Consider the following 9,661-nt stretch of genomic DNA (forward strand, 5'->3'; position numbering starts at 1 on the left):
ATCTAAAACATTAAAAAAATTAGATAATAATTGAGAAAGGGAAGAGAGCATAGTAAGTCTTATGCAATTGCTCTTATAAAGTGAGTCTCTCATCTAGAATCATGGTGTCTCACCAGTCGTTCAGGGATCCACCGAGGAGCTTCAGCAGACCTAGGAAAAACACACACATATCCTCGGCCCCATAAGAGAACAGGGTCTGGCCCTTGCCAGATTCCTGTGAGTGGGTCCCTCCATCGCACTTCAGGGAAGGCTTTCCTTGCAGGGTTCCAGAGTCTTTTCTGCTGCTGAATGACCCTGTACATCAGTATTCAAAAAATTTAAAGTGAAAAGAGCATGACAAAGAAGATTTGCAGGAGTTTGAGGGTATAATTCCCCTTTTTTAATTTTTTCCAATTGGTTTTTAAGTGTTTGATGTGCACGCTCTACAATGCCTTGACCCTGGGGATTGTAAGGAATTCCCATCCTTAGGTCAAGTCCAAAAGTCTGACAAAATGTAGTAAATGCTTTTCCTACATATGCAGGAGCATTGTCAGTTTTAATCAGTTTAGGAAGTCCAATAATAGAAAATGCATACAAGCAATGAGCTATAACATGTTTAGCAGCCTCTCCTGTTCTGGCAGAGGCTACTATAAATCCAGAATAAGTATCTACTGTAACGTGGACAAAGGATTGTTTGCCAAATGAAGGTATATGAGTAACATCCATTTGCCAAAGTTGTCCCGGTAGGAGTCCTTGAGGGTTAATTCCAAACGAAGGGACAGATTGTAATATAGGGCACCTTGGACAAGATTTAACAATCTGCCGTGCTGCTTCCCGAGAAAGTTGAAACTGTTTACGCAGGGCTGCAGCGTTCTGGTGATGGATAGTATGAGACTGAATTGCTTGATCTGTCATGGTTGCTCCAATAATTTTCTTTTGGGTAGCTTGATCAACAAGGGCATTCCCTTGCGCTAAAGCTCCAGGGAGCATGGAGTGAGCTCGAATATGTCCTATAAAACACGGAGCTGTATGTTGACGTACAAGTCTTTGAAGAAGGAGGAACTGCTGAAATAGTTCCTCATCAGCAGTTGTCCCTAAGATAGCAGTCTCTATAGTGGAAACAACCATAAGTAAATATCTGCTGTCTGTATATAAATTAAAGGAGGAGTATGGCAAATGCTGAAAAGCCATGATAATGGCATGTAATTCTACTCTTTGGGCTGATTTTAAGGTGACTGTTTCAGTATAAAGCTGTCCATTGATTATTAAGCCTGCTATTCCTGAGCTGGATCCGTCAGTAAAGATTGTAGGTGCTTCAGGAATGGGCTCATTAACAATTGTCTTAGGAAATATAAAGGTAGTAATTAATGAAAATTGAACTATTTTATCAGCTGGGTAGTGAGAATCAATTTGGCCTGTAAAATTTGCAAAAGCGATTTGCCATTTTGTGGAAGTTTCCCAGAGTCATTGTTGTTGATCCTTTGAAAAAGGAACAACAACAGTCTGTGGCTCAAAACCTATAAGCTGCAAGAGTCGCCTACGTCCCTTGATAATCAAGGAGGCAACAAGATCAAAATATGGAGATAAAACTTTCTTAGGAGTAACAGCTAAATGAATCCATTCAATAGGACCTGAAGCTTGCCACAATAGTCCTGTTGGAGTGTAACTTGAGGGATATATTAGTAGGGCAATTGATTCCTCAGGATTTATGCGTTTTAGTTGTGCTTGCTGCAAGGCCTTTTCTACAAGCTATAAAGCTTGTTGTCCCGCAGGTGTAAGTAGCCGAGGAGAAGCTGGTTCAGCTGAGCATCTAAGAATATCAAAAAGTGGCTTCAGTTCTCCAGTAGTTAATTTCAAGGAGGTCTAAGCCAATTAATGTCTCCTAACAGTTTCTGGAAATCGTTTAAAGTTTGCAAATGATCTGTCCTGATTTCTATTTTCTGTGGGCGAATTTGTTGTCCCTCAATAATTTGTCCTAAATAAGAAAAAGGTAAAGATTGCTGTACCTTTTCAGGAGCTATATAAAGTCCTGATTTTTTCAGAGAATATTCTAGTTGTTGCAAAATGGTCAACACAGTGTCTTTATCTGGATGAGCAATAAGAATATCATCCATATAATGAATTATGTATGCCTTAGGGTGTTGCCTTCGTACTGGAGAGATGGCTTGAGCAACATATTTTTGGCACAAGGTAGGACTATTAGCCATACCTTGAGGCAAAACTCTCCACTGGTATCGCTCCATGGGAGCCTGAAAATTAAGTGAAGGAACACTGAATGCAAAACGCTTGTAATCATGAGGGCTTAAAGGAATAGTAAAAAAGCAATCCTTCAAATCAACAACTACAAGGTGATAGTTCCATGGAATGGCAGTAGGAGAAGGAAGTCCTAGCTGGAGAGGACCCATAATTTCCATAGTCTTATTTATTGCTCTCAAATCTTGTAATAGCCTCCAGTTTCCTGATTTCTTTTTAATGACAAATATAGGCGTATTCCATGGACTATTAGATGGTTCAATGTGCCCAAGCTGTAGCTGTTCCTGTACCAATTGAGCAGCTGCCCTAAGTTTCTCCTGAGAAAGGGGCCATTGGTCTACCCATACAGGATTATCTGATTTCCAAGTAATTGGGTCTGCACAGTGCATTATTGGGGTAGCAGGAGCTACCAAGGCCCCTATGCAAAATTTTCATATCCTAATCCATGCCTTCTGGTAGTGGGTGCCACTTCTATGGGGGTGAGAATTCCTCGCTGTTCTTTCCCTAGACCCTTAGTGGGCAAAAATCCCTGATCAAGCATTTGAGTACTAACTAAACTATTAGGACTGACAAGCAATGCCCCCATATTTTTCAAAACATCTCTACCCCACAAATTAAATGGCAATCCAGGGAGCACATAAGGCTGAAAAAATCCAGAATGACCTTCTTTATCTTCCCATTGTAAAAAACTAGAACTTTGTTGAGGGGATTTACTCTGCCCTATACCTTGTAATTCTGTGGCTGCTGCATGAATGGGCCAGGAAGGAGGCCAATGTAGCTTTGCAATAACAGATACATCAGCCCCAGTATCTAAAAGCCCTTTAAATTTACGCCCTTGTATTGTTAGTTCCATTTCAGGGCGTTCCTGACCTATTTTTTGAATCCAATAGGCAGTATCAGTGGAACCAAATCTTTGATTCTCTCGGGGTCCCTTTAGCGGGGTTTGGCCTTGTCTTAAAAGAGGTAAAAGGATTAATTGAGCAATTTTCATATCAGGGGAGATAGTGACTATATTCCTCAAAGTGTGAGCCATTACTTTAATTTCCCCTGCATAATCAGAGTCTATCACTCCAGGAAGAACAAAGAATTCTCTCATAGTTAAACTACTTTTGCCTAACAAGATTCCTACTGTGTTACTGGGAAGTGGCCCAAAAATTCCAGTGGGTATGGCTTGAGGTCCCATCTCTGGAGTCAATACGAATTGGGAGGTGGGACTGAGGTCCAGTCCTGTACTGCCTGTTGTTGCCTGGGATAGTTGGGCAATGTTTGGCCTGCTGGAATCTGAATTTGCTGAGGAAACAGTGACATTGCCCCTATTGTTTGATGGGGCCGGGGAGGGCCCCATTGTCTGTTTCCCTGCCCTGCGGGAAGGCCTCCCCTTATTCTTCCAATGTTTCCCTTGTCTACAAAGTGGGCAGAGGTTCGGAGCCTTAAGGGCTGGCTGTCCTTGAGGGAGAGGCCGAGACCAATATCAGGGGAAAGCAGGGCAATTTTTAGCAAAATGCCCCGAACTCCCGCATTGAAAACAGTTTCCACGGGCAAAAGTACTTCCCTGACCTTCCTTCCTTTGCTTGTTCTGTCCTTTATCAAAGTTTTGTCCTGGAAATCTTGCCTTATTACCTGTGGTAAAGGCAAGACCTTGCATGTATGAAGGCCCAACATCGGCGCATATTCTAATATAATCCTCTATATCTCCCTTCTTGTGGTGAGGCCGAAGTGCAGCCTGACAAGCAGAATTAGCATTTTCATAGGCTAGTTGTTTTATTAAAACCTTTCCCACATTTTTATCCCCTACTATTCTTTCAACTGCTTGAATTAGCCGTGAGACAAAGTCTTGAAATCGCTCATCTGCACCCTGCCTAATTTTACCAAATTCTTCTGGTTTGGTCCCTGGAATAGGCAGGCATTTCCATGCCTGTGTGGCTACCTGATTAATTATATCATAAATAGCTGGTCGATACTCTAATTGAGTTGCCGTATGGGCATACTGTCCTTCTCCAGTTAACATATCTACAGTAACAGCAACCTCCTCTTGCTGATTTTTCTCATCCAGCTCTATAGCCTTTTCATGAAAGTCTGACTTCCACAACAAATAATCACCCCCAGAGAGACAAGCACGAGCAATCGCCTTCCAGTCATTTGGGGGAAGAGCCTTTGCACTAATAGTATCTAATAAACCAAGTGTAAAAGGGGCAGTAGGCCCATACTGAGCACAAGCAAGTTTAAGCTCTTTCAGAGTTTTAAAAGGTACAGGTTCATGTTCTCGCACTAGTCTCCCTGTATCATCCTGTCTTTCCACAATAGGAAAACAGGCAAAGCCATCTATTGTTTCCCCTATATTTCGAGCCTGGTCTATAGATTGTTGGAGAGGAGATTTCCCAGATTTTGAGCTATAGACTATGGAATCGGCCCGATAAGGGAACGGAGGAGCAGAGGGTTGAATGTAGGAAGGAGCTGAGGGCAGCGGAGGCCCCGTGGCTAAGGCAGCCATAGCCATGGATTTTTCATCCCCCCTGTCATCCTCAGACTTCAAGTTATCCTCATATTCACATTCCTCTGTTTCCGGCTTACCCTGATACTCTTCAGACAACGATTTGTCTTCATATGGAAACATTTTTACAAAAAGGTCCCTTATTTTTGACCCTATCTGTCCCATATTCTTTTACTCCCAACTACACTTTCCCCAAAAACTTTCTTTTTTTTTTAATTTTTTTTTCTTTTTTGTATTTTTTCTGAAGCTGGAAACGGGGAGAGACAGTCAGACAGACTCCCGCATGCGCCCGACCAGGATCCACCCGGCACGCCCACCAGGGGTGATTCTCTGCCCACCAGGGGGCGATGCTCTGCCCCCCCGGGGGGTCGCTCTTCCTTGACCAGAGCCACTCTAGCACCTGGGGTAGAGGCCAAGGAGCCATCCCCAGCGCCCAGGCCATCTTTGCTCCAATGGAGCCTTGGCTGCGGGAGGGGAAGAGAGAGACAGAGAGGAAGGTGGGGGGTGGGGGTGGAGAAGCAAATGGTAGACACCCACTGGAGAACTGGAGTCCTGAAATGTTTCAAGGGGCACCCCTCCTAGTAAGCCAGCGGGGTCAGGCAGCCCCCCGGAGAGGCCAGCCTATCCGAGTGTCTCTACTCACGGTAACATGAAATACTATATCCCGGACGAGCCTCCAAATGTTATAAAGTACTGTACCTCATTTCTGCGGGTTCATGTAGAGACACCAAGTCCAATATGAATTTTGAGGAGTTTTATTGTGAAAAGCTGGTGGCATACATGGGGCAATCCTCCAACCCAAATCATGCAGCCCTGGTTACCTCTCAGAGGCTGCTTATATACTCTTTGACCACATACAGGTGGGGGGAGGCATAACATCATGACACAAGCTTACAACTACATACAGGTGAGGATTCACAAGACATACATTTCACAGATTCTTCCAATGTCTCTCCCCTCCTTCCATTGCCTAGGGGCATGCTATTCCTAGGATTCAAAGAGGGGGAGAAAGAAAGCAATATACAAATTCTATCTCCTATTGAAAGAGCAAGGAAGTTCTTCAAATACCTTACTATAAAACTACACCCATCCACTCAACAACCATAGTATCTCTCACATTTGTCCTGTCTCCAGCTTTACCTCCAATGCCCTCATTCAGGCTCACAACATCTCCTACAAAGATTAATCTAACTGGTCTCCTTAAAATTACTCTTGCATCATCTGATACATCCTCTACACCAGTGCTAGTCAACCTGGTCCCTACTGCCCACTAATGGGCATTCCATCTTTCATGGTGGGTATTAGCGGAGCAACCAAAGTACAAATAAAAAGATAGATTTAACTATAGTAAGTTGTTTTATAAAGATTTATTCTGCCAAACTTAGCGAAAATTCGACATAAAGTACTTGGTAAGTAGTTATTATTATATGCTTTAACTTGCTATAACTCTGATTTATAAATCTTATAAAGTAAAGTTACTTCCCTACTTTATAGATCACCATTACTGTGGAACCAGTGGGTGGTTAGAAAATTTTACCACTAACAGAGATACAAAGTGGGCGGTAGGTATAAAAAGATTGACTACCCCTGCTCTACACTGATAGTTAAGCAAACCAACACCTCTTTTCCAGTAAGAGGCAAACTAGATACCTTTGATAAAAGCTCCTGCTAAAGATAGCTGAAAGAGTTGGTCAAATGTTAATAAAGCCTGACTGGTGGTGACACAGTGGACAGAGCAACTACTTGGGATGCTGAGGTCCCAGGTTCAAACCCTGAGGTCACCGGCTTCAACGCAGGCTCACCAGCTTGAGTGCAGGATTATCAACATGATCTCATGGTCGCTGGCTTGAACCCAAGGTCATTGGCTTGAGCAAAGGGTCACTGGCATGGCTTAAGCTCCCTGGTCAAAGCACAAAGAGAAGCAATCAATGAACAACAAAAGTGATGCAGCTACAGGTTGATACTTCTCATCCCTCTCCCTCCCTGTCTCTCTCTCTCTCACTAAAAAATAATAATAATAATAATAATAATAATAACATTCTTTCTCTTTCTCTCACACACATGTTCTTAAAAACATCAAAGAGCTAACAAGATCATGAGGACCTGTTGTGCCAAGGTCCAGAAGAGGACAGGATTCCAAAGAAGTGACCCCGGGACTTCAAGCTGCTGAGAAGCCAGGCTCACTTCTAGTGGCCTTGCATGGCTGGAGACAAAAATCAGTCAAGAATCTGCCAATGGTGTGGGACAGATAAAGCACCCCCCACATTGGGCTCAGCCCAGAAATAAAGGTGAACTGAAACCTAAAAGGACTGTAACCCAGAAATAAATTTGAACTGAAAGCATATCAGCCTGTCCATGAGTGGCAGTCCAGCACTGAGTCATCCAGGCACTCCAGAAGATATCATGCCCTAGGTATAACTAACAGGGTCTCAGTTTGCTAATTTCTCCAGGCACCTGGCAAAAGCAATGAAAAATTCTCTTCGGTAAATAACAAAAATCACTCCATTCAAATTATCTCCGCAAATTATTTCACATATACAATATTTACCATACAAAAATAACCAGACACACAAGGAAGAAAGATTCCTTGAGCTAAAACCATCAGAAATAGTAATTAACAGAAATAGAGCTGAGGGAACTATGGCTCAAAAAAGAGAAGAAGTATAGCCTGGTCTGTGGTGGTGCAGTGGATAAAGCATTGATCTGTAATGTTGAGGTCACGGTTTATCCGATCAAGGCATGTATGACAAGCAATCAATGAACAACTAAAGTGAAGCAACTATGAGTTGATACTTCTCGCTCCCCCATCCCTCCCTCTCTCCTCTCTCTGTAAAATCAATAAATAAAAATTTTAAAAACAAAAAAAAGGACACTTACTGTGTTCAAGAAGTTACCAAAACCAAAAACTTCAGCAGGGAACTGGAAACTATAAAATTACACAGTATATGCAAACAAGAAATAAAATAAAAACCAACATTTAAAACTCAATGGACCCTGACTGGATAGCTCAGCTGGTTAGAGCATTGACCCAAAGTACAGAGGTTGCTGGTTCTATCCCCAGTCAAGGCACATACAGGAACAGATTGGTGTTTTTGTCTCTCCTTCACTCTCTCTCCCTCTTTCACTAATATCAATAAATAAAAATTTTAAAAAAATTTCAATGGATTGGCTTAATAGCAGATTTGACATGGCTGAAGAATGATTTAGAGCAGAGGTTCCCAAACTTTTTACATAGGGGGCCAGTTCACTGTCCCTCAGACCGTTGGAGGGCCGGACTATAAAAAAAACAAACTATGAACAAATCCCTATGCACACTGCACATGTCTTATTTTTAAAGTAAAAAAACAAAACAGGAACAAATACAATATTTAAAATAAAGAACAAGAAAATTTAAATCAACAAACTGACCAGTATTTCAATGGGAACTATGCTCCTCTCACTGACCACCAATGAAAGAGATGCCCCTTCTGGAAGTGCGGCAGGGGCCGGATAAATGGCCTCAGGGGAACGCAGGCGGCCCACGGGCTGTAGTTTGGGGACCCTTGATTTAGAGAAATGAAAGGCTGATTAGAAGAAATTATCTAGCAAGAAGTATGGAGAGACAAAAGGGTGGAAAATACAGAAGAAAAGGTTACAATGAGAAGATCTTACATATATTTAAATGCAGTCCCAGAAGAAGAGGAGAAAGAGAAACTGGAAGAGAGGCAATATTGGAAAATATGACAGTTGAGAACTTTCCAGAATAGATGGAAGATATCAACCTATAGATTTAAGAAATCAAATAAATCACAAGCAGAATTAAAAAGAAAATCCATGCCCTGACCCATCATGGTAAAAATGTAGAAAATCAAAGACAAAGAGAAAATTGGTGAAAGCATCTAGAGGAAAACACAGATTAATGGGGTCAGTTATTTACCTCTTGTCTCTCAGGTCTAAATCCATCCTTCTACAATCTGTGCTGCGATGCTGGGGCTAAGGTCCGCAAAACACAGTTCCCAGGGCCCCTTGCCAGCTGACTTCCTGTTTGGTTCTGCCAACAGGAAGCACTACAGGGAGATTAGTAGGAGGGAGAGTGGGATCCTTTCCTATTGGCTTCAACGCAGGAATCTCCAGCTCTTTTCAACATGCCTGGCACCAGCTACACTGAACCCTCTCACAGGTGTTCAAGCCAGCAGGACCCCTGTGAGAGTCCTCCTCCAAGACCCTAGGTTTTATTAACTATATCTCTTCCCTTTTGTCTTCCCAGATCTATGAGTGACAGCTGCTTCCTGTAATTTTTAATATTTGGGCAGCATCTTCTTTTGCTCCTTCAGGCTTCCAAAATCTGCATATACAATCAGCTTTGTGTATTATATCTCCTTTATATGAAAAAATTAGTATGGCTTTATATTTTCCTGAATGGACCCTAGTGATACAGAACTCTTCGAAGGAGCCACAGTGTAGTAGAGAGCATTACTGTCCCCAGTTATTTGCCACCAATATCTCTGGAATGCCAGTACTTTCCAAAGCTGCTGACCTCAGGCTCTGACCATTGACACACAAGGGTAATGACATGTAAGGATAAGCCATAATCTACCACCACTTCTAAGCAGAAACCTTAAGAACCATCACATTATTTTGCCCTTGCTCTTTTTCTTTTGCTGGGAGACTAGCGTGTCCCAGGTGGGAGTAGCAGCCAACTCACACAGGACATGGAAAGTGAGCTAGAAATAAACCTTTGTTGTAGCAAGCTAAGGAGATTTAGGGGATGTTTGTTACTGAAAAATGATCTAGTGAAACCTGACCGATTCACAGAATTAGACTACATCTGACTCCTCAAAAGCAAAAATAAAAGCCAATGGGGTGGTTGAAAAATAGCTTCAATGAACTATAGAAAAATGACTGCCAACTTTGAATTCTATACTCAGAAAAACTATCATTTAAGAAGAAACAAACACT

At 42.2% G+C, this 9,661-nt stretch overlaps 1 long non-coding RNA gene across 2 annotated transcripts; it reads right to left on the bottom strand.

Annotated features, from left to right (window-relative positions):
* Positions 1–5,195: 5,195 nt before the first annotated feature.
* On the bottom strand, positions 5,196–8,906 carry LOC136333342 (uncharacterized). Of its 2 annotated transcripts, XR_010731010.1 has the most exons (4): positions 8,640–8,906; positions 8,132–8,264; positions 6,526–6,623; positions 5,196–5,710 (listed from the first exon to the last, which is right to left on the bottom strand). It is a non-coding gene; the product is annotated as an uncharacterized lncRNA (long non-coding RNA). The 2 variants fall into 2 exon arrangements; XR_010731009.1 differs by having other exon boundaries at positions 5,196–6,623.
* Between the last annotated feature and the right edge of the window lie 755 nt (positions 8,907–9,661).

The sequence above is a fragment of the Saccopteryx bilineata genome, chromosome 4, assembly GCF_036850765.1.
Source record: "Saccopteryx bilineata isolate mSacBil1 chromosome 4, mSacBil1_pri_phased_curated, whole genome shotgun sequence".
NCBI lineage: Eukaryota > Metazoa > Chordata > Mammalia > Chiroptera > Emballonuridae > Saccopteryx > Saccopteryx bilineata.